This window comes from Panthera pardus, unplaced genomic scaffold (genome assembly GCF_024362965.1).
Source record: "Panthera pardus isolate Hobbes unplaced genomic scaffold, ASM2436296v1 HiC_scaffold_2, whole genome shotgun sequence".
Lineage (NCBI taxonomy): Eukaryota > Metazoa > Chordata > Mammalia > Carnivora > Felidae > Panthera > Panthera pardus.
The window spans coordinates 25544998-25571136 of record NW_026526765.1 but is presented as its reverse complement, the minus strand read 5'-3'; the positions used below and the strand labels follow the sequence as shown (position 1 = coordinate 25571136).

The window sequence follows — 26139 nt, the reverse complement described above, 5'->3', positions numbered from 1 at the left end:
GAATAATAAACTGTCTTCCATCTTTGATCCAAGTGTCTCATGCTTTCCACCGGCATTCATGAAACCAGGCAGGCCAAATTGGTTAGCTTACTAGTAGAGTAAAATTGTAGTTCTTGGCATACAGCAGGATAATATACAGAGTAACTCAGTTTATAATTGGTTCTGCTGCCCAGCATTGAACTTAGAAAAGGAGCTTAATAATATATTTCTCTTAATACCAGTGACTAAGAAATAAAAATAAACATGCATCTTATACAAACCAATACTGAATCTTTTAAGGCATATCAAACAGAGGAGAAATTATACTAAGGGGTGTAAGAAAGAAGGTGGGTGTTCTACTGTCTGATTCTATAAACACTGATTGAATTCAGCGTGTCAGCCTCAAAGGCAGAAGCTACATTTGTGTTCATCCGTGTTAAGTGTACTCACTTCTGCCCTGTCCCTACTTGAATTCCATTTCCTGCAACCATTGGCTGCAATATCCATTTCTGTACAGAAGCACAGCTGATTCTTTTTCTGTTTCCTGCCAAGATAGCTTCTGGATGCAAAGGGGTGGGGGTAGTAGAGACACTGCAGAAAAACACTGGATAAAAAGCAGCCAAATCATATGATTAATGGAAAAATTGTTTTGACTTCCCCGTAACAAGAAATCATTGATTTTCATATTTATCTTAAAAACTCACATCTCAAACTAACAAAAATGATTTATGTAGCCTCCATGTTAGGATGCACTACACATTTTCAACTGCAGTACAGCTTAATAGAAAGGAAGCAGAGTTGTGGTCCTTTCTAACATAGAGCAGCAGGTTGACATGAAGTTCCAGTTTTTCTCAAAGGTTTTCACGCACCTCATTTCTGCCTAAATCAATAAAAGTGGTTTTTTTTAAGCCACCATATACCTTTCGAAAAGAGAAACTTAGAAGCTAAATTAAGTAGGAGATGCCTGATCAATGGTGAGAACTGACCTAATAAAACATACTACAGAGATACTGGCCCTTAAAAGAGAACTTCCAGGCTTCTATTTGCAACTGATTGCATTTCTTTATTAAATTACTGTGAGTTAATCAGGGTTTCTTATAACTTTATGAGATCAACCTGCAACCTATACAGAATCAAATCAAAACTCCAGCCACATTGCTTTGCTAGGTCATCCTGATGATGTTGGTCACATTCTCCATGGGGGCAGAAAGAATGCTGGGAGAGTCAGACTTTGCTGTACATGAATGAGTCAATCACACCTCATGAATGGAGTGATGAGCTCAGACAATATACATGGGAACTCATATCACTTTTTTCCTTATGACATAATGCTTGTTTTTTGTTTATAAAATGACTATTTGCTCATTACAAATTCATTCATTCATTCATTCATTCATTCATTCAACAAATAGTTATATGCCAAGCACTGTTAGGCATTTGGGGGTACAGCAGTGAACAAAATGATTCCTGTCTTTGTGGAGCTTACTATCTAGAAGGGAGAGATAGGCAACAAACAATGGACCTGTTAAAATAAGCATCCAACTATATCATATGTTAGAAGGTGAGACATGCTATGGAAAACAGAAAACACTGAACAGGATACAGAAGATCAAACATGCCAGGAGTTGGAAGAGCCAGGTTGAAACTTTAAATGCTGTGCCTGAGGTGGCCCCACTGGGAAGAACACACTGAGCAAAGACTTGAAGAAGATGAAAGGGTTGGCCATGCTGCTGCCTGGGAGCAAAGTGTTCCAGACAGAGGGAAGAGCCAGTGCAAGAGTGATGAATTGGAAGCGTTCCTGGTGTGTCTGAGGAATAGGCTTGAGAAAAGGGGCAAGAGAGGAGAATAATAGGAGATGAGGTAACAGAGACTGGTTTTTGGAGGGCTGTATAAGCAGTTGTAAAGACTTCTATGCAAAATGGGGGGCTCTTTAGTTTTGAGCAGAGGAGTAAGGTGATATGTACTATGTTTTAAAATGATCCCCTTTGTTTCTGTGTTGAGAATGGACTGTGGTGGGGGCAACGGTAGAAGGACGAAGACCAGATGGAAGATCATCTTCAGAAATTCCAGCAAAAGATAAGCTGGCTCAGCAGAGAGTAGCCACGGAGATTGTAAGAAATGGCCAGAATCATGATGGATTCTAAAGGAAGAGTCAATAGCCTGTGCTTTTGGATGTGATATAGGGTATGAGAGAAAGTGAGAGATGAAGTGTTTGGCTTTCATAACTAGAAAGGTGGAGTTGTCATCACCTGAACTGGTAGAACAAGCAGCCTTTGGGTTTGGGGCTCTCTGACCTATTCTGAATGCACACATCTATTCTGGAGTTCAGTTCTGGACTCGTTGAGCTTGATATGATTATGTGGGCAGCTAGCTCTCTCTAAGTCTGGATTTTGGAGCAGAGGACTAGTCTGGAGACAGAAACTTGGGAGGTGCAAGAATATTCATGGCATTTTAAGACCCCTAAAGATAAATTCCTTTGGGTTGATTTTCTGGGTCCAAAGTTCTTGCTCATCAAGAGCATATTCAAGGGTTTCATATGTAATTCTAATCTTTCCTCTTAAAAGGGGGTAACAATTTATAATCCCAGCTGTAGTGTCTTAGAGAACTGTCTGTTTCTGAATATTGTCACTTTTTAATCTTTGTCAGCCTGATAGTCAAAAGCTACCTCATGTCATAATTTGCAAGCCAGTGATGACTAGTGAGGTCAAAATTCTTATTAATCATTTGCCTTCTTTGAAAACTGCTTATTTATGCCCTCTGTTTGTGAAGATCTTCATCTTTATACCCTCCTACATTAGCATGGTGGCTGTCACATAAAAAGCACCATAATGAAAATGAAGGGTCAATGAGAAGATCCCTTCTATTTAAAAAAAATCATTAAAAAATGACCTTATTGAGATATATTTTGCACAGCATATAATTTATCTGTTTCAAATGTACAATTCAGTATTTTAAGGAAATTTATCAAGTTGTGCAAACACCATAAGTCCATTTTAGAACATTTTCATCACCCCATTAAGACCCCTCATGCTGTTACAGTTAATGCCCGTTCCCCATCCCAGCCACCACTTTGTTTCTACAGGGCTGCCTCTTCCAACCATTTCATGTAAATGGAATCATCTAATACGTAGTCTCTTGTGTCTTGCATCTTAAAAACAACTCCTTCTTAGTAGGTTCTTAGTCACCCAACTTTACCTCCTTCTGGATTCTGCCATCTACCTCTTATAAAGTCTTGATTTGTGCAAACGTGCTCTTTTGATGTCTTTTTCGCTTTCCTTCAGATCATACCCAATTATCCTGAGACAGCCCTCAGACAGACTTGCTAGCACCTCACCTATTGGTCTCACATGTCCTCCTGTCATACCCACCAGTCCTTCCAGTTTGGGCTATGGAAACCCCTGGTAGCCTGTCCCACATTTAAAAATTCTCACATGACTGCACTTAGGTGGACTACGCAGTCCTTCCCATTTGGTCCCCTAGATTTTTTCCTACTGTCCCACTATTATCATAAACCAATTCTGCTGCAAAAGGAAATCTTTCCTCATTAACATTGACTAGGCAAATGATCCAAATACTATGCTAATGTCATAGTATATAATTTATATACTAACATATTCATGTTACTATGCATTCACATCAACAACATTTCGTTTTTAATTTTCTCCATGCTATTTTTGTCCAGGACAAATTACCAGCAACAGATTATTATGAGACTCAGAGTCTTCTCTGTACTTCTTTTGCCTCGAATGGTGCTAATGAACCTTCCATATCTCCCCTATGCCTTGTTCCCTGGCCAGCAAAAGATGATGCTTCATATCACCAGAGGTCTTTGCTAGGATGTGTCCCTAGAGCTGAAGATGGGCCCAGTCTGAGACACATGAAATTCAGGAAAGCCCTCTGCCTGTCTTGAGTCTTGCCTGAGATCCAACTTTCTAGCCTTGCCAGGTGCATTTCCTATGGCAATTCCTATGCTTCCCTACATGTGGTACTGCCCTTGGACTTTCCTTGAAAGAGGGCAAGATCAGTGCTCAAGGCTTACTGAAGCCAAACCATGTCCCAGAGATTATGCTCAATCTGTTTTCCAGCCTCGGGGTTACCAAGTGCTGAGAAATGTGTTAAAGATGACACAGAGACTGAGTTCCATATTGCCCCTGCCACAGCTTCCATGTTCCTGTGGTGAAAGCCACTGGAAGCTATGAGAATTAGCAACACACATTCTCCTTTTCTCTCCCTCTTCCCTAAAGCCAACCAAATCTGAGAGTTCACCACCAGCTAGTAATCCTCAAACTCTCACACTGCACTATTCAAAAGACAGTCACCCTCCTCCCCCTCCCCAGAGGTGATGCTAAGAGAAGGGAGGCTTCTGTAGGCCTAAGCATCTCAGAACGCACATCAAGCTACTCACACACTAATGCAAACACTGATGAAATGTCTGTACCCTCCAGTTCTCTCCCCTTTCAAGTGGCTCCAGCTGCATCTTGAAACAATTTCCCCAGCTTGCCTCAATCCTTCCAGGGTCTGTTCCATTGGCTTGGCCAGAGTCTGCCCTCACCTCACTCCAAGCCTGGTTTCACTTATGTCAAAACAGCTTCCATCAAGATAGTGGGCTTCTTTTCCGAATTTCTTTCACTGTTTTGAAGTCAGCACAGAAAAGATACTTAAGAAATTGCAAAATGAGTACTTCTATCAGTGTGTTCCCACTAATGTCACACACTGTTCTTCTCTTGAATCTCTTCTATACAGCGTAATGAGAAATTTTTTTTAAGTATGATTTTCTTTTCTTCTTTTTCTTTCTTTTCCAAGGTTCTGTGGCTGGCAGGGCTGGGCTGGACAGAGCTCCTCATCTACAAAGTTTCCTGTAAACTGGCTTTCTAAGTTTGGCAACCTTCTCTAGCAAAGAGTGCTTCTAAGAAGTTGGATTTGGTGGCTGTTTTCCCTCTTGTTCATCCATCTGCATGATCCTCTAGAACCCTTCTTGGTTTGGAGAACCTCAGTTACAAGCAAGACAGATCAACAGAACTCTGGCCTAGAGAAACACATCAGCCAAGTCCTTACAGATATTAACAGAACACTGAAAAATCTTGGCTTCTCATCAGCGCACTCTTCATATTGACCAACTGGAACTGTGGCATCGTTGAGTATCTTCGTGACCCCTGGTTCTTAGTTCAGACAAGGAACATACAGAGGCATTTGTATGTTTGCAGTTGTCTACTGAGATTTTAAACAAAACCGCCAAGTGTTAAAGAAAGCTGAAATTATCGGATGCACAAGCATCAATGCTGATTCGAAACTGTAAAACTTACTTTTAATGGTGTGTTGATAAGAGAAGCTCCAAAAGCGCACTGGAGTTATAATAGACAAGGGGGGCGCGAATACCCATATTATGCTGTAACTCCATACTGTGTACAGAGTTAACTGCACATGCACTCTACCTCATGTCAGCCTAACGCAACCCTAAGGTTGATGTTACAGGTCATGTTTCAGAGAGGGGAAAACTGGAGAATAACTGGCTCCAGGTCTCAGAGCGAGCTGGGATTCAAATTCCCACCTGATCACAAACAAACCCAGCCAGGGACCTTGGGATTCACTGTAGCCAAGCCCCATCCTACTGGTGGTCATTATGATAAGTTTGGATGAAGGAGAAGGCCTACAACTTCCAATAGCCAAAAGAAACCTCTCCCCACTTTAATATCACAAGGGATTCCATTTTAGTGATATGTTAACAACCCAGAATATGTCCCACACCCATAAGAAAAGGGCCCTAGGGAAAACAAGAGGTACTTTTAGGCAGGTCCAGAAGGCAGGTTAGTATTTGGGAGGGGTGAGGTGGTTTCTTGGGGTGTGGGTGGAAGCCGCCAGCTCTCATTCCATCTCTCAGGTATGAGCTGAGACAGTCCCCGGGGAATCCCGGAAAAGCGGATGCAATACTTGCTCAGATTAGCCAGAATCAGAGGATTAAGGAACCAACCTGGCCCCCAACCCAGCCAAGGCCACACAAGACGGCCAACACAAGATATGCCCTCCGGCGATGGCTCCTCCCTCAGGCACACTCTGGAGCTCAGTCACCCCCTCTCTCTCCACAGTGCCCCCACCCCAGACCAGTATTACGCACTGCACACCTCTCCTTCTACGATGAACTGCCCCTTCTGACTGCAGGTAGTCTGTGTACACTTTCTGGCCGAAAGAGGCACCTCAATACCATATTCATTGTTCCTGTGCATTCTTGTCCAAGATAACGTGCTGTCAAGTGGTGATGGGCCCACATGGGTCAGAATGGGCATGAGGCAGGTAAATCTCTGGGCTGAAGTACCACTCAGATGTTCCCTCAAGTAAGCACTTGCTGTCCAGCTGGTGAGGAGTGTGAGTTAGGTCAGGACCTCCAGCTGTGAGCTTCATCAGGGTCCCCCTCAGCTTTCAAGTCAAGGTCATGCTCTCCTGGGGCAATTTCTGGCCAATGGCAAGCAAGATGGTATAGGGGCCAAGGGCAGGTTGTCCCAAGATGGGCCACTTTGGTGTGAAGATTATTTTGAGTTAAAAAACAATCAAACTCAGCAGTTTTGGCAACTCCAATGTTTTACAAAGGCCTGTTAAGAATTTAGATAGAGGAACTGCTCCAGGAAGAGAGCTATCAGCATAGATAACTGCATTGTACTGTGAACTAGATATGATGGTCAGGGAGGAACCTAGCAAGGCCAGTTTGTTCAAACTCATTGTTTGAGTGGCCCAGCAAACATCTGTTTACCAAACATTCATTCTTTTTCATCTTCCTGTGAATTGCATTCCCTCTTTTTGAAGTCCAAGACCCCTATCTCCTTCCTCTTAGTTCAGAATGACACATAGACCTCTTTTTGCCTGTCTTTGATATTTCTATGTCTGTGTGGATTCCTTGTATGTATGCTATTAAATTTGATTTTCTCCTGTTAATCTGCCTCATGTCAATATGATGCTTAGTCTGGCTAGAAGGACCTTGAGGAGACAGGATCTTCTTGCTTCCTGACAACTGGGAGATGGGGCCTGGCCATTGCTACCCAGTGCAGAGTTCCCCCAGGCACACTTGTTCTCAGAGCCCCCTGTTGGGCTGACCGACTTTGTCAGGTGGGCAGCACGGTGTGTGACTCCCCTGCCCAGCACCGCTTCCTCCCGTTTTCTTTCCCAGGACATTTTGCACTCTTAGCTCTAACTCAGCATCTGCTTCCTGGAGAACATGAGTGAGGGCAATATAAAGAAAATAACAAAGTATGTCCCAAAAAGGAGGTGATAGGAAATAACAGTAGCCAAAAAAGGTTGTGAGGGATGCGTAGGACTCAGCTAATCTGGGTACAGAAGCAGCCAGCAGAGCATTCTTGAGAAGTCAAGTTGGATGATCAGCATTTAAACCTGTTTGCTGATGGCAGGAAAAAACCAAAGGGCAAGAGGCTCCTTTTGCAAAGGTGCTCCTTTGGATTAGACTCTCTTTACTCAATACCTGAACAACTTCACCAAACTTCATCTTAGTATCAAGTATTTGGAGCAAGATTATGCTTGGTTCAGGTGTCAGCACTGCCACTTTGGGCCCTTGGGCAGGACATTAAACCTCAGAGACTGACCCCTAAGTGTTGTAGACCTATGGTCATTGGGAGGATTGAATAGAATAATGGACTACGTGGGCTGGTTTCCCATGTGGTACATAATAAATACCAGTGCTAGCCCCTTTCCCTTTCAGAAATTTGCTAGGTGATCATAGGTCAGCCTGTTAGACTGGTCTGCTGACATTGTCCTGGATGAAAAGCAAACTCACAGAAGGGAGTGGTCAGATTCTGTGGTCTGAATGAAGCAGAGAGAACCACAGTCAAGTCCAGGTGGGGGCAAGGGGAATGGGTTCTGGAAAAACCAAATTCACAAAGATAGGCAGAGTCAGAAATTATTCTAAAACCAAAGATCTGAAAAGGTAGAGCAAACATGTGTTAGACACAGAGCCCTCACAGAGAGGCATTTTTTTTAAAAGTGTATTTGAGAGAGAGAGAGCACACGAAGTGGGGAGGGGCAGAGAAAAAAGGAGAGAGAGAATCCCATGCAGGCTCCGTGCTGTCAGCGCAGAGCCTGCCTTGGGGCTCGATCTCACGAACCGTGAGATCATGACATGAACCGAAATCAAGAGTCAGACACTTAACCAACTGAGCCACCCAGGTGACCCTCACAGACAGGCGTTCTGGGGGTCTCGTGGACTATGTGGTTCCACGGAGAAGAAGGGGTGTGTGTGTGCTGTGGGGGATCAGGCTCATATAGGCAATCAGCATGGACTGTGGCCAATTGCAGGCCATATTCTCTGCCAGAGAGAGAAAGGCACATGTCTTTCAAAACACAGACCAAGGGTGGCCTCTTGTTTTGCTTCCATGTCCATCTGGCTGGGGTCAGCCTCCAACTCCCGGAGAAATTGCAAGCTCTCTGGCCTGACCTGAACCCCGAGGATGGTCCCAGAGGTCCCGGAACTGACCCAGGACTCAGGGTGGAGCCTGGGAGGTTGCTTATCCCAACCAACCACGCTGTGAGATGGGCTGACGCCTGAAACTCTGCAAAATATGTGGGCCGCTGACACGGGCAACTGCCACGATTAAATCAGATGCATGTGTGCACGAGCAGAAACGCTGCCCCTCTCTCAGCATCCTCTCTCTCTGACCTACCTTTCTGCCATTTGTCACAGATAACTGGACAACAACTCTCCCTTTTGGTTCAGTTGCCTCCTTTAAAAGGGCATCTTTTACTTTTCTGAGGCAGGGATTTCAAAAGCCCAGTTGTTTTAATATTAAACGTTTCAACATATTACAATGCCATTAGACAGTCAAACATTATGATATTTTTTAAATGTCTAGAGAGGGTCTCTGTAGATACATGATTTCAACTCTAGGGGAAAACACTCCCAGCATGAACAGCCAGCATCTCTACTTTTGTGAGAGGTGCACACAGGTGTGGGTATTTGAGTCACAAGCATGTTTTAGAATATCAGCAGCTCACTTTGTTACCAAGTGTTCTCAACAGGAAATAGCTGGCAGACAGCACATGCTAAACTTGGAACCCTCCAACCTCGAGCAAACAGAAAACATCCAAAAACAAAATCAGAGCCATGGGCCGCCTGGAAAAACAAATACCCCAAAAAGTTATTTCTTGAATTGCACACCAGGAAGTGTGGTCTGAAAGAGTCTGGAAGTGAGGGAAACAAAAGCATTGACCAGAGGACCTTCTTGAATCTCTGGGGGAAGAAAATATGAGAGTTTTCCACTGTGGCACTGGTCCATTTAGACTCAAGTATTTCTCACAGATAAAGGGGTATCTTAGCTTGTTCTGGCTTCCCAAACTGGGGACCAAACCACACCCACTTTTCACAGAGATTGGACCTTTATGAGGACAGCAGTGATCAGGGGTCAGGGCACCCATATGCTCCACGTGGGCTCTGGGAAAGACCCAGGACACCGTATTTCAGAAAATACAGCAACTCTCAATAACTAGGAGGGGTTTTTTTTTTGCTGTTAACACCTTGCATCCTGAGTTCTCTTCAGAGATTTCCTTCTAAAGAGACTTAACTGCAGTCTTTTAAAATTTGCTTTTATGGTGTACTGAGAACATCAAGATGAGAGGTGGTTACTTTCCCTGTTCAACTTCTCAAAGGATGGACATATCGGCATCACCTGTTCTCAGAAGGGCCCTTCCTGGTACTTTGGCTTCGGGCAAAAGGACATGATCTCTTAGATGACTTAAGAGAGTGAAAAGCTTTGTTGGACAAAGCAGATGGGTGGCAAATTTCAATACTGCTGTTTCTTCAAGAACTGAAAAGGAGAAATCTTTACATTATCAGGCACAAAGCTTATAAGGCCCAATTTCACTAGAAATATCTTCAAGACATAAATGTAAATATGAGGCAAAGTCCAAAGGGGCCTCTCACAGACTCTTTCAAGTGGCTTAAGTTCCACATCAGAGTCTACAGTTCCGGTCTAAGGAAAATGTCCGGGAGCTCCTGGTGGCTCAGTGGGTGAAGTGTCTGACTCTTGGTATTGGCTCAGGTCCTGATCTTGTGGTCATGGGATGGAGCCCGTCAGCACGGAGGCTGCTTAGGGATTCTCTCTCTCTCCCTTTCTCTCTGTACTTCCTGCCCTGCTTCCCCACCCCCACCGTGTACATGCACTCTCTCCCAAAATAAATATAAACATTTTTTAAAAGTCTGGTTTTTAAAGTTTAGATGTCCCAATTCTTTCTCTCTAGGGCAGAGGTGAGGAATACAAGGAAAACAAGACAAAAAGAAACTTAGAGAAAGAACAAGTAAGAAAAGTGGGTTTTCAGATTTCATTCTTTTCTTAAATCTCAACAGGGCCAATTAATGAAGTTGTATTTAAAACGCCCTGCCTTGGATTTCAAGACAAGACAAAGACACCTCTCTGATAACACCGAATCCAACCATAAATCACTCCCCAGCTTCCATGAATGAATGTGGAGGTGAAGACCAAAAAAACACACAACTACTCCCCCAGCCCCCAAAAGGGGCTTCCCATGAGGCATTTACTAGCAGACACAAGAGACTCAGTCGTGCCAAGGAAGATTTTCTCTGAAAAGTAAGGAGATGATATGCAGAGAATAAGGCTCAAAATATGCAGAGCAGGCATGCTGGCTCAGTGCTGACAAAGAATAGAATAAGGTAGTTGACTTCTGCCCTCATAGATTTCACAGTGAACCTATAATTAATGTTACAAGTTAATGTGTCAATTTTCTAATTAACTCTATAATTATTATAGTATATTATGAATTATATTATGTCAATATTATTGTTAACATTATATTGACATTATATATCATTGTTATATATTATATATATTAATATATATTGTTATATTGACATTATATATCATTGACATAATTGACATAATGTAACAGGTTATATTTTCTTTTTAATTTTTTTTTTAATGTTTATTTTTGAGACAGAGAGAGACAGAGCATGAATGGGGGAGGGGCAGAGAGAGAGGGAGACACAGAATCGGAAGCAGGCTCCAGGCTCCGAGCCATCAGCCCAGAGCCTGACGCGGGGCTCGAACTCACGAACCGTGAGATCGTGACCTGAGCTGAAGTCAGACGCTCAACCGACTGAGCCACCCAGGCGCCCCATCAGGTTATATTTTTAACATAACATTTATATTATAAATTATACTATATTATCACAGAAATAAAATTTTATATAACAAAACAGTAAGATAAAAATTAATAGATCTTAATAAAATTTATTAGCTACTAGGTAAATATTTAAAAATATTGATATGTAAAATAAAAACATATAATATGAATTTATATTCTATAAATTTTAAAATAATATTAATTATATGAAGAATGTTCTAACAGAAGCACAGGTTACTTCAGAAACTTCTAAAAGAGGGCCTGGCCTGCTTTGGGGATGGATATGAACATGAAAGGTTTCCTTCAGGAAGAACCAGGGGTCTGAGGTCCAGCAGAAGTTAGCTAGGCTGAGAGGAGGCTAAAGCATGGGGTCTGGAATGAGGAGAGAAGGTCCAGGCAGAAATTAAGATCACGTTCAAGGCTCTGGGTTGGAATTTGACCGTGAATTCTAATTCCGCTCACACTGGAGATGTCCTAGTGGAAAGCTTCTGGGTTGAATGGCTCCCCCCGCACCTCCATACACGCCTACCTAGAGCCTCAGAATGTGGTGTTACACGGAAAGAGGGCCTCTGCATTGCACATGTAATTACTTAAGGATTACACTGTATCGGGGTGGACTCTGAATCCAAAGAAAGTGTCCTTATAAGAGACAGAAAAGAACACACAGAGACCCAGAGAAGGTGGTGGTATGTAGCTGGAGGTGGAGACTGGTGTGATACATCTATAGGCCAAGAAATGCCCGGGATTTCCTGCAGAGATGAAGGCTGACAGACCGAGACATTTCTTTCCTCAGAGTCTCTGGGAGGAAACATCTCTGTTGACAACTTGATTTTGGACTGCTAACCTCCAGAACCATGAGAAAAGACGTTTCTGCTGCTGGAAGCCATTGCGTTTGTGGTACTTTCTTACATCAGAGAAAATGAATACAGCCTCACCCCAAGCCTTTCAGCTTTTCCATGACTATGACTCTTGAACTTCTTTCACAGTAAGATGCAGTCTTGTAAAGCCTCTAAGACCTGCTTAAGATAGCTTCATCATGTTTTTCATGGTTATATAACCACAAGATTTTAAATACATATATTAGATATGCTATTGAAGTGACTTAAAGCCCCTTTTAGTACAATCTTTCAAAATATCAAGATGTATTTCCCTGTTTCCCAAGTAATGCATGCTGTTTCATTTACTTCAGATTAATCCGTAAGAACAAAGATGATCTATTGACTCAAATTTAAATACTATATATCACTGAAAAATATTTAAAATATGTGTTTTAAAAATACAGGGAAAAATTACCTATGTGATACTTATGGCATCAATAACAGGAAAAACATTACCCTGCTGTTTTAATTCTTGAATATTTAGAATTTTTGCATTTGGATTGTATAAAATGTCCTGGTTTATTTTAAAAATCATTATGTTTTGTATTTAGATGAAAAGGAATGACAGAGATTTCCAGCTGCAACTTATAATCATTTCTTCTCACACAATACATTGCGGGGTAAATAGTCTTTACTCCAATAAACAGCAGCAACATTGACTAGAACAAGAGACAGATGTTATGTATACATTTTGATCAGACTAATGGCACCTAAGATCTGGTGAAGATCATCTTTAGGAGAACCATCACTGTATGTTCCTCATTAATTTTTTTTAAAAATTTTTTCATGTTTATTTTTGAGAGAGAGAGACAAAGCGTGAGTGGGGGAGGGGCAGAGAGAGAGGGAGACACAGAATCAGAAGCAGGCTGCAGGCTCCAAGGTGCCAGCGATGGAGCCCAATGTGGGGCTCGAACTTACAAACCACGAGATCGTGACCTGAGCCAAAGTTGGATCCTCAACTGACTGAACCATCCAGGTGCCCTGTCTTTCACGACTTTTTAAAGGCATAGCAACAAAGATATTGCCAAGCAAGGGAAATGATTTAGGACTATACAACGGACAAAAGCACTAGGATGGCTAGAGCTGATCATCCACGAGATGAAGTCATGTGGCTAACTGAGTCACAGAAACACCAACTATTTTCCCATTCAGTATCTGCTCTGAGATTCTTAAATAATTTCAGAGGGGAAAATGTTTAAGCAATTATTTTATTTTTTGATTTTTAGCAAGACAACTGAAGTTGACTCCATGATCACCTTTAACAACAGGACCTCTGGAACACCTTTGCCAATTCTTGGTAACTTCCCCGTCACAGGTTTGTAATGTGTGACCTCCTGCCCGAGGGTGTGGTCTTGTGGTACGGTGAGTTTCAGAGAGCTCAAACCACTGAGTGGTGATTTCCCCCTGGCTCAGGGCCAACAGGCATTATATGTCCTATCAGCTTCTCTCCTCACTAAACATGCGTCAGAGGGTATTTAAAAAGCAAACAAACCCAATAAAGATGTCAATGTGTACTATCCATGTTTCACACAGGTTTCTAAAGGGCCCTAAACTTTGGGAGAGTCTCGGTTTCCTCTTTGTCCTTTCCCCTACGCCATCTGACAGGTCATCAGAACACGTGTTTTAACCCGGCAGTAGTTCCTTCCTTTTCCTGTAGCAGTAGCAACGGGCTGCCATCTTGTCAGCCAAGCATGGACAGCACATGTTACATAACAGAATTAAAGACTTCAGTCATTTGCATTGCTCAGACCTCACCTAGAAGTTCTTGCGAAGGGGAGGAGTCCCCAGCCATAGCTTCTTTAAGACAGGCCCGCATTTCTAATGGGTGCCTTCACCTAACAGGTCTGTTTTCCATTCCTTATACAGTAAAGTTTGGATTTGCTACTCATAGCCTTCAGGTAGGAGAGAGTGGGAGGAAAGGTCAAGAGAATAGTGTCAGGCAAAGTGTATCAGTGGAGGGATAAAAGACTAATCAGAGCCCCTGGGGTTACACATTACACACTATTATCACTACTGCCTTACTTTGGTGTAACTCTACGTCTTATGAAAGTCAGTAGTAGTACTATCATCATGACTATCCGACCACTACAAACTTGTGAGGTGGGTAAAGAATATGTGGCTGTCACCAGTCCATAAGTGCTAAAATTCAGGAATAATGATGATGGAGCTTCACGGAGCCCATCTGGACTCCTGGTCCGGAGCACCTTCCTCCTTCTGTACAGAGGGAAAGAGATGGTAAAGTTGCTGTGTTTGGAACCGGCTGGACTCTAGCCGGGAAGATCTTCCAGAATTCTCCCTGTGCCACGGGGAGGATGTGATGCTCACTGGGGCACGGGCTGAGTTAGACCTAGCAGCCCATTGGATAGAATGCAGGTTTTGGAGCCTGGCAGTCCTAGGTTGGAATCCAGACTTTGTCACTTGCCAGTTGTAGGACTTTAAAGTGAATTATTTATTTTTTCCTCAGTTTCCTCATCTGAAATGGATTGCTAAGAGAATTAAATGATATTTAGCAATACCTGAAAAATGTTCACAATGACTACATCCAAGCCCACCGGGCTACATATGTAGACAAGTCAACTAACCACATATAAAAATCGCCATTGGAGAAGGGGAAGAATCAGAACCCACGTGACGAAGTTGAAAATGCTGGGGAAGTGGATACCAGTCCCACTTGCTCAGAGAAAGTTGATTCTACTGCAGCCCCTGCAAGCAACTCAACTTCCTAACCTAGCATTCTAGAGTGTCACATTGAACCACCCCAAACTCAGAGTATAGGCTCAGCTAGAAAAACGCCTGTTTCAAAAAAGCAAGAGGACAAGGAAAATTTTCAGAAATGTCTATCTACCACTGCTGGGCTCCTCGATTCATCTCTTCCCAACTCCTCAAGAGGTGGTCCCCTTTGGAAGTTCCACAGAACACTTAGACACCTCCAGTGCCCAGCCTTGGGCTGATTACATTCAACTTGGCATTTGAGGATTAAACTTCCTCAAATTGCTCCTTGGTTGTTTTTATGTGCTTGTCATGTTGATCAACAAGACCGTGTGCACCCTATAACAGGTTCATGGCTCTTTTGCAACCTTTTTTTTTTTCTTAATTATTTTGTAAGTTTACTAATTTATTTTGAGAGCATGAGCAGGGGAGGGGCAGAGAGAGAGGGAAGGAGAGAATCCTAAGCAGACTCCATGCTGTCAGCACAGAACCCAATGTGGAACTTGATCCCCCAACCTGTGAGATCAGGACCTGAGTTGAAATCAACAGTCAGATGCTTAACTGACTGAGACACTCAGGCGTCCCTCTTTTACATCCGCTTGTCCCTGTCTCTCCCATGTCCTCCCCTAGAATGTAGTGTATTCCCAAGCATACTGCAAGCCAACAGTCATGCATATAATAATAGAACTGAATCCTTTATCCTCAGCACTGAGAAGTAATGAGAGTGGTAGAAAACAGCATTCAGAGTATCAACAACAAGGCAATGATTTTCAAAACATATGAGAATTTTACAAAAATGTATTTAAACATGGAGCCACATTTTTGAAACATGAATCACTGTAAGTGAGGAAAGGGGTTTAGAAATAGTAATAGCTCTATAATTTATATGCATGTGCCATGGTCTACACACTGTAGTAAGCACATTGAGAAACTTCTGTGATTTGTGAATAAATTCTTGCAAAAACTCATATGGTGGGGATGTTAGTGAGATGTGAAAGTCACTCCTTCATATCATCCTCAAAACCATTCCTATAACCTTTGACTTTTATCTCATCCATAAGTTTCGTGTATCTTCTCCTTTGTAACTTCCTGCATTTATGGTCTTACTTAAGAGGCTTCCCCACCCTAGATAATATTCTGTTTTTCTTCTAATACCTTCACAGATTTCATTTTTATGTTTAGCTTTTTATCCCATCTGGAATTTAGTCATCTATTTTAAGGCAGGACTTAACCTCACAGTCTCCCATAAAAAGTTTCAGCTAATTATTGCAATAAAATCCGCTAGGCAGACCATAATTTTTCTTCCATTTTTAAAGTCTCTCCTTTTCATACACCAAATTTCCTGATATTTATGGGCCTATTTGGGATTCCTTCCTTTGTTCACCTGGTCTGTTTGGTAATTCCTGTGCCACACTATTTGAATTACTATAGTTTTAAAGTATAGTTTGCTTTCTGGTGAGGGAGCCCACATCCTTCCTCATTGTTCTTATTTTTCCAAAAATTTCTTAGCTATCACTTGCTTTTCCCTCTTCCAGATGAGTTCCAGTTCATCTGTTCAAGTTCCAAAATAATTCTTTTCAAATTTTGATGGAAATTGCATTTAGTTACAGATAGGAAAGGAAGACAGCAGGATCTAATATCCTTAAAGGACTGTCTGTAGAGCTGTAGGTACAAGAACTGTGATTATAGATACATAATGTGAACAATTGTTTAGTTAAGGATGCAAAAAGTTAAGATTGCCCCCATTAAAAAGCAAACAAATTCACCATACTCAGCCTTAGCTTAGAATCTTTAGAATAAATCTCCATGCTGTAATCAGCATCCCACAAGTTTTCAACTGAGGTTATGAAATCCAAGAAGGTTTTCTTTAAAAGTTATTTTTACCAAATTATAAATCAAAGGTATATAGAGGTTACAAATTCAGACATTCCCATCACATAATTATTTCAAATCACCCTCTCCCTTCTCCATTCTAACCTGAATTTTAGAGTGCAGTTTTTATGATATACTATATCTCCTGGCAGAGATATCTCAAAATTATTACCATAGACATTTAGTGGAACAAGTCCAATTTTAAACTAAAAACACTACTTTAAAAGATATATTTTAATTCTGGCATCCCTATTTATATAATAATTAAAATTCAATTAAAAAGTCATAATATTAAAACACTGATGGATTTCCTTTAGAGAAGGTGGAGCATATTTTTCCTTAAAAAGAAAAACAAACAAAAACAAACAAATAAGAAGGGTTTAAACTTGTTTCAAAGAGTAATAAGAGCTAGAAATAAGATCTGTATTTAAAATAGACAAAAATCTTGTGCTGATGCTTGCGGGCAAAGAAAAAGAAAACATACTCTGTCTAGTCTACTTTTCTTTTTTTTTTTTTTCCTATGCTTCAGGAGATATTATAAAGATAATAATCCAGCATGACTGAAGGGCAGAGATCACATGCAAGAGCAACGATTTCTCTGTCCGATAGGCTGCATTTGACTAAGAGAGAAGGGGCACAAAACCTCTCTTTCATGAGATGTTACACAGATCTTTTTCTGACTTAACACATTCAAGGAGTGAATAGATGCATCATAGATTGACACATCTGTACAAGGGAATGCTACTCAGCAATGAAAAGGAAGAGCTATTGATACATTTAACAGCATGGATGAACTTCAAATGCATTATTATCCTAAGTGAAAGACTTAAATGGCTACTTAAGTAGCTTAATTAAGACTTAATGTAGGATTCCATTTATATAACATCCTGGAAAAGGCAAAACAACAGGGACAGCGAACATATCAGCGGTTGCCAGAAGCTATGGGGGGAGGGGAGGGTTTGACCACAGGGGGACACTTTTCAGGGTGATGGAATGGTTCTCCTCCTGACTGAGGTGGTAATTTACATGACTCATGTTGGTCATAATTTATAGAATGGTACAACTGGAAAGGTCTTCCTCCAGTTTCTTTCTTATGTTTTAGCATAATGTCTCAATTTTGTACTTTAAGTACATTCCATCTAATCCTTTAGGAATTGGGTAAAATTCATCATGCTAAAGAGTGTAAGCAAATTCTATCTCAATAAACTTAATAATAATAAAGAAGAATACTCTTGCAAGCCAAACTGTCTTCTGATACCATCTTCCGTCCATCAATAGCTATTAGCAACTTATTTACTTCTGTAGGGGAAGGATCCACCTAATGGACGATGTACGATACTGGGTCTTGCTGATTTGTGCTCTTCGTTTGCAGCATCTGAAACTCACCTTCTCAGTCCTTCCACAGAGCAATGTGGAAGTTCTCTCAAGTGAATCAGGTTAACTGTATTAAATGCTGGTGCCAGGATGGTGGTCTCAGGCTCCTGGGTTAGAATCTGATCCCACAGGATACTTTAAACAAGTACCACATAGCTTCAATCCAAATCTATGGGTTTTCATCGACAGTCAACTTAGTCTTATAACAGACCAACTAAAGGCATTTCAATATTTGCATTTTCAATATTGGCATTAAGAGAAGTATACTGTCTGCATCAAAAGGTGATAATCCTTTTCTAGATAAGACTGCACATAGAGAGTTTGATTCAGTTTAGGCATTAACATTTAAAAATGGCAATCCTGTCTTATGATGAGCAGCTGAAGGGACTAAGGATACTTATCCTGCAGAGGATAATGCAGAGGCGGGGGCCAGGGTGTAGGAGGGATAGAATGGTTTTATATACAACTATCTGAATGGCTATATGAAAAAAGGGATAAACCACTCAAGGTGACACGGGTTATAGGATTAGGACCCATGAGAAAAAGATAAAGGATGAAAGATATTTGGCTTTATAATCCCATGATGGAGTGGCTGCCTTCAGAGGCAGGGAAGCTGCAGGTAGGGTTTTGGATTTGGTGGTGGGCTGGGTGGGAGGACTTCCATAAAGAGAGAGGACCAGCAGTAAGCCAATCACACTGAGCTTGGTGGTTTACCAGGTATGCCACGCCCAAGAAAGAATGGGACATCTGGGAAAGGCAGTGAAGGAGGAGAGGAAAGGAAGGGAAAGGAAAGAATGTGGACACATGGAAAGATGACGAAGGAGGAGACAAACTCTCTAGTTCGTTTTTCCTGCATTGGTCAGGGAGCTATCTGCCTGACATTTGATCAGCTTTTGGATTTGGAGACGCTTCCATTACATGAGGGGTGGCGGGGACGGGACATTAATTATCTGTCCCCATACCCATGAACCAGTCCACAGGCACATGACTTACATTTGGCGCCCAGGAGGCTCTTGCTTGGCACTCTGGATCATGAGGACGTGATAGGACACAGGGACAGATAAAGGCTAGTCACGGGAGTCCAGTAACCATGGTGGTGGCAGTGGTGGTGTCCTAAGCAGACTGTTCCTGTGCCATGACCTTGGGTGTGTTCTTGGCTACTTGGTTCTTGCCCATTCTCTTGAGCCCAGACCTCAACACTTCTGTTGGCTTCTGTAAGCTACCCAACATTCTGTCACTAAATTTCTTTTCTACCTAAATGAGCCAGAATTGGTTTCTATTACTTGTAACTTCAAAACTCTAATAGGATCACATAAATTGGGGAAGGGGGTACTTAAGAGGTATTTTACATTATCCTTATATCATATATGAGGATGAAATTCTTTAAAAGCTACATGGCCCCTAATATTGGTTGCACTGGAGAGCTTAAAAGTAATTAGGATCTCTACCTTTACCACTACCCCTAATTGTTTCCAAGGTTCTGAAATACTAAATCAGGGCTGGGGGGTGGTAGAGCAGAAGCCATCACATTTCCCCCCCTAAAGTTTTGCAGGTAATTCGAAAGAAGATTCTCAGAAGTCTGGCGTTTGGGTTTCTAAGCAAATGAGAGTGATATGAACCATTAAATAATTTGTCTGGTTGTCTAAAGTATTTTCAATCTCCTCTGTCTCAGGCCAAATCTGATCAATCTACAAGTGTCTACAGGGTGAATCTCACCTCCCAGTCTTCTTATTAGCACATAACTTCTCCCCCAAACCCACAAAACCCTGTGCCCCCCCTCCGTCAAACTTTACTCTTTCACTCCTGGGAAGGCACTTTCATTCTCTCTGCCTGTACAGATCCTACTTACGCATCAAGGTCAATTTAAGAATGGCTTCTCTCAGGGCACCTGGGTGGCTCAGTTGGTTGAGCATCTGACTCTTGATTTCGGCTCAAGTCGTGGTTCGTGGGTTTGAGCCCTGCATCGGGCTCTGTGCTGCCAGTGCAGAGCCTGCCTGGGATATTCTCATTCTCTCTCTCTCTCTCTCTCTCTCTCTCTCTCTCTCTCTTTTTCTTTCTCTCTCTCCCTCCCTCCCTCCCTCCCTCCCTCTGTGTCTACCCCTCTCCCATTTTCTCTCTCTCTCCCTGTCAAAATAAATAAACTTAAAAAAAAAAAGAGAGAGAGAGAATGCCTTCTTTCATGAACTCTTTCCTTTCCATTCCAACCTAGGATTTTTCATAAAGTTAAATTTCAGAAGTGGAAGCGTCCTCTAGTAAGCACATGCCATCCATGTCATGTCATTAGTTCACATACTCCTTTCATTAGAATTAATTTCTTTCAAATAATTTTATTTCAATTTTCATTGTCTTTATACTTTATCTCTCCCAAGTCCATAAGTTTCCCTTCGGCAACTCTAGAGAGACATAGTTGGTGCTTAATATCACTAAGGTTAACTTACCACACACTGAGTTCCCTCATTCTCAAGCAGTGTTATTTCTTGGGAAGAAAAGTAAAGCTTAATCCATTCTAGAGATCTCTCTCTGTTGGAACCATTGCAGACATTTTTACAGATACTAAAATCTGTCTGGTTTTTAATCTAGTCTGGAACACAAGGTCAAAAACCCTGCCATTCTCAAAATGACAAATCCTGAAGCATTTTCACTACCCAGAGCAGCAGGAGAGGCAGGAAAGACAATCCCTGCCTTTGAGCAGACAGAAAAACATCCTGTGACTTACATGTACCAACTTGTTCACCCAAACAATTCCTGGCACTGAAAAGTGGCCACTGAAGGGCAGAGGGTGTGAAATGATTTTCTAATGGGCCATTAGAGCTACTTTAGTCAGGAAATTTAGAAGTGATATATTTCTATGGGAATCCCGACTCCCCCCATCTCTACCCTACCCCTGCTGCCCAAAGTAAGCCTTTCATTGTGTTATGATAGAATAAAGTATTTCTTCTACCCATAGTGATTCTATTTGGAGCCACTCAGCAGAAAGGTAAAGTCTTTGAGGGTAATACAATAATATTGGTGATGAAGAGACCACCTTAAGATTATATAATGCTTTGTGCTTTTTCTCCCAAAGTCCTTCCATACACTGTTTTATTTGATTTGCCCAATAAGTTTGTATAGGAGAAAGTGCAAACAGAATTATGCTCATCTTACAGATGGAGAAGTTGAGGCATTGGAGGTTGAAGTGATCTAGTGAAGAGGTGGGGCCCCCTGGGCATTCTGGGGGCCTCAATCTGTCAGCTGTGGAAGCAGCAGGATGGCTGATGTCACGGACATTTTCGTGCCAGAGCTTCGGCACTATTATTTGGGTGAAATGTGGTCTGCACTTCACACATGTGGGCATTAGATTTTTGTTGCTCTATGAAGACACCCCAGAACTAAGGCCCCTGAGACTTAAAATAAGTGGCTCTGGTCAAGGAGCACGGAGTCTGCATTGGGCATGGTCTACATACTTAACCTTCATGGTACCCCTCCCCCCATATTAGTCAGCCAGTTTACGCACAAAGCCTCCATGTTCTCATCCATAAAGTGAGGGCTCTGGGTCTGGGACAACAGGTCTACAGCAGTGGTTTCAAACACAGCTGATCAGAAGAATAATCTGGGGAGACTTTTATCCGAAGAAGAAAAAAAGAGACAGCTTTGTAAGATGACACATGTTCATTACATACAAGATTTAAGCAAAGACAAGCAGCACACAGAAGAAATAAAAGAGATCCCCAATCCCCATTACCCACTGGTGACAGGACAGCAGTGATGCAAAAACATTCTGAAACAGGTGACCAACGTGTGAGGAATTCCTTTACTCCTTTTACAAATATAACTCTAGACCCTCACTGAGAATGGAGGTTGGGGCATGGCAATCTGTATCTTATCAAATGCCTCTTGTGACACAGCCAGAGTCAACGGCTGGCTTTTAGGAACGAGGGCACTGATGGTAAATAGGGAGTCTTCTTCCATAGATGGGTAATAAAGCAACACGTTTTTCATGGAGCAGTCTCCTGGTCATGAGGTGTCATCTGTGTCTCCTCAAGGCTGGGATTGCCACTCTTGAGGGTACAGGGAATTGGCCCCGGAAGTAGAAACAGTAAGAAAGAATTAAAAGAAAAACAGAGAGTAGAGATAGTAAGAGTCACCTTGTAATGGCCTTGCACTGTGCTGTCCCACCTGCCACAACCACACACACATCCTTCCTCAGAGATGACCCCTATCCCAGGGGAGCAGAGGTGGTCTCAGGTAGGCAGGGCCTGGAAGTGTGGAAGCTGAGGTGGGTCACTGCAGGGGACCAGGTCAGGGAGAAGGGGACATAAGGGAATCTAGTCAAGGCGAGCCCAAAGACTAAGAGACTATCTTGTGATTATTCAGCCTTAGACATGAGAGAGAACACAGAATGTAGGTCCGTGGAATATTCCTTAAGACTTATTCCATATTATGTCCTTGGCTCAATTACCTCTCTCCTGGGAAGATAGGGCTAAAATGGCAGAAACAGATGACAAAGAAGATGGCAGTAACTGGTGACCGGAAGGATCCTTTCTTCACTAGGAGTTAATAGACTGGGTTTGGGATGCCAATCTCCTGGGAGTTTGATTAGCATAAGTCAGTCTCCAGGCAGTTGATAACCTCTGGTAGATGGACAAAATTGGATTCCCAGATCTCTGTGGCCACTCTATGAGGCCACCAGCAGGCCACATGACATAAGTGGTTTGGGCCAAGGTCTGTAGCACCTTTAGGAGGTAGCAGGTCAGGACTGGGGGATCTGAGATTATTGAAGAAACTTGCTTGGGCTGTGGAGGCACAGTGACTTTTTCCCCCCGCCATACTCTGCCAAAGTACCTTTCCCTAATTCGCAAACATCCCTGAAAATCTTACAAAGACACACCACTTGCATCATTTAATTACACATTAATCAATAAATCACCCTCGGGGAAAGAGGACACAGAGCTCCTCAGGGCAGAGCATACGGTCACCACGCACACATGGGGATCGGATGGTCGCCCTGCCCTCCCCAGGCAGCGGCAATGTTCTTCCCAGCTCGCCTGGCACATACCAGCCCCAGAGCTCAGGAAGTGATCCCTCATGGAGCAGCAGCTGCAGCAGCTTCCCAGACAAGGCATTCCCACGACAGAGCCATTGGGGGACACCCATCTGCTACTGAGCCCTTTATCTTGATGGCCTTTCCCAGGCCTGAGCCTCCACCGCATTCACTCGCCAGCCTGGCAACTACTCTGAGGCTCCAGAAGACCTAACACAGGACCCTTGGAAGCAGGTGAAGTCTTCTTTTGAGATTCTCCCACCTTCCCTGTCCTGGGGCATCTCTTCCCATAACCAAGTATTACAATAATTAAACTATTATCTATAATGGAGATTGATTAAAATTATTAGAAGTGAGTTTGGAAAACACAGGCCTTTATGTGAATTGCTGTGGGCTAGAGCCTGGCTACTGTGAATTTGTTAGAAACGCAGAAACGTCAGGCTCCACCTGGACTCACTGCACAAGAATCTGCATTTTATCCCCAGGTGACTCACAGGTTGGAACACACCCTACTGTCCTGAGTTAGTATTTTTCTCCTGGTAAATAAAGATCTAAATATTAAATGGTGTGAGTAGACATTTTTTCAAAAAACATATCCAGACGGTTAACAGACACATGAAAGGATGCTCAACATCACTCATCATCAGGGAAATACAAATCAAAACCACAATGAGATACCACCTCACACCTGTCAGAATGGCTAACATTAACAACTCAGGCAACAACAGATGCTGGTGAGGATGCAGAGAAAGAGGATCTCTTTTGCATTGTTGGTGGGAATGCAAACTGGTGCAGCTACTCTGGAAACAGTATGGAGGTCCCTCAAAAAGTTAAAAATAGAACTACCCAAGATCTAGCAATTGTACGACTCGGTATTTATCCAAAGGATACAAAAAGACAGCTTTGAAGGGGTACATGTACCCCAATGTTTATAGCAGCATTATCAACAATAGCCAAACTATGGAAACAGCCCAAAGCCCAAATGTCCATCAACTCATGCATGGATAAAAAAGGTGTATACTGATACACAGACATTGGAATATTATTCAGCCATCAAAAGGAATGAAATCTTGCCATTTGCAATGACATGGATGGAGCTAGAGTGTATTATACTAAGCAAAATAAGTCAATCAGAGAAAGACAAATACCATATGATTTCACTCATATATGGAATTTAAGAAACAAAACAGATGAACATATGGGAAGGGAGGAAAAAGGAGAGAGGGAAACAGACTATGAGACTCTTGACGATAGAGAAGAGAGGGTTGATGGAGGGAGGTGGGTGGGGGATGGGTAAATGGGTGATGAGTATTAAGGAGGGTGCTTGTGTTGAGCACTGGGTGTTATATGTAAGTGATGAATTACTAAATTCTAATTCTGAAAACAATATTACACTATATGTTAACTAGAAATTAAATAAAAATTTGAAAAAAAATCAAATGGTAGTCTTTAAGATAGGCAGTCTTTTTCTTTTCTTTTCTCTTTTTTTCTTTTTTATACCATGGACCTCTCTGGCTGTCAGGTAAAATCTCACTATTTTTAAATGTATAAAATATCTAGGATTACAAAGAAAACCAATTATGTGAAACAGAATACCCTAAATGTTTTTAAATGTATACCATAACACATTTTATTAACACATTAAATAAGAATATCTGGCAACAAGTTTATTAACTGGTATATTTTCAAAGTTGTAATGTGCATAATATTGGAAGGTATCTACTACAAATAACATGCACCATTTTTACTGGTGCCAGGCATGGGGACTGCTAATACTATAGTACTTCGATCCTAAATCAATTATTGAAGGAAACACTAAATTCAACTACAGTTTAGTGACAACAAACATTTTATTTTCCTCCCTGCCAGGTTCATAGTCCCCCTTTATTAATAGAGTCGAGGTTAAGAATAAGAGATGTTCAGGGATCTTATGCAAAAGGAGGTAAAAGTTGTGCCCCATATCTGTCTGACTGTCTGATCTTAGTTTGAGCAAAGCTGGCCAAATCACTTCCTTCTCCAATAGAGACTGCATTTGCCTTTTTGGCTTCTGTCCACTGGCTTTGATGCAAGTTCCTACCACAGAGATGAGCACTTAGATGTTTAAGAAGTAAGTCTGATCAAATCCTCTAGGTTGGGGTCCCAAATATTTCTGAAACAGACATGCCAGGCTACATTCTGAATACCATTGCACAGAGTAACTAAAACAATCCCATTTTGTAGGAAGCTGCTGTCTCCATCTGCATAGGTACTTCCCTACAAATGTGGATTTAATATAAATTACTGACACTGAGTTCTGAAACATTCTCCCTGCTCTGCCAGAGAGCCTGGGGCAGGCTCTCTCTCTCTTGGATCGTAAGCACCTTTTCAGGGTACTTTTCTTGCCAAGAATAAGCAACACTTCCCACAGCCATGTCAACTGTGGTTCTCAAAATAAGATCCATTTTCAGAAAAAGCCAAAATCGATTTGTCTCTGAATTTCAAAACTGTACATCCAAGGCGTCTACACTGCTCTGCAGGCCATTTCCCCCTCATACTAACCGAAGTGCCATGAAAGCAAAATGGAACTGAACACATCAGCCTTGGGGGAATTCATCTGACACTTGGTTTGAACTCTCACAGAAAAGTCGCTACTACACAATGAAGCATTTCTCTAACAAACACAAATCATGTGAGCATGTTCGAGCCACATGTTTACAAAAGGAAGAAAGACCTACAAACCTGAGACCCAGTCTTACATAAAGATTTCTGCTCAAAAATAGCCATGTCTCCAGGTGCACGGGAACGGCATGAATTCGTTTCCGTTTGCAGCCCTTCTCCTGGACACACGCACACACACTAGTCACTCACACTTAGCTTTTCTTTACCTAGGTGTGCTCATCTGGAAAAGAGTGCTAAACCTTGCTTTTCAAACACCCTGCAATTTCCTTTATCTAGTTCTCCACCTATCCTGGTTCAGGGGCAGGTAATCTAGGAGATGGTTATAAGAAAGAAAATAGGCTGGGAGCAGAAGAAACCTCACAGATTTGAGGGTCAATCTGTGGATAAGAGTCTATCACAGTAAATTGCATCAGAGAAAAAATGTTTTTAAAATTTAGCACCGTATTATTCACTGTCATCGAGCCTAGAAAGGTGATTCTTTGCAAGGTTTGAGATCTTAGCTTTGAGACTGCTTTG

The 26139-nt window shown here is 42.0% G+C and overlaps 1 protein-coding gene and 1 long non-coding RNA gene across 8 annotated transcripts in view; one reads left to right on the top strand and one right to left on the bottom strand.

The window, feature by feature from the left end:
* Window positions 1-26139, bottom strand: part of PDZD2 (PDZ domain containing 2) — a 364618-nt gene that overhangs the window by 107468 nt on the left and 231011 nt on the right. The gene's annotated exons all lie outside the window — the stretch shown is intronic.
* LOC109267746 (uncharacterized) lies at window positions 12847-14985 on the top strand. The gene is made up of 2 exons (XR_002080241.2): window positions 12847-13305; window positions 14455-14985. It is a non-coding gene; the product is annotated as an uncharacterized LOC109267746 (long non-coding RNA).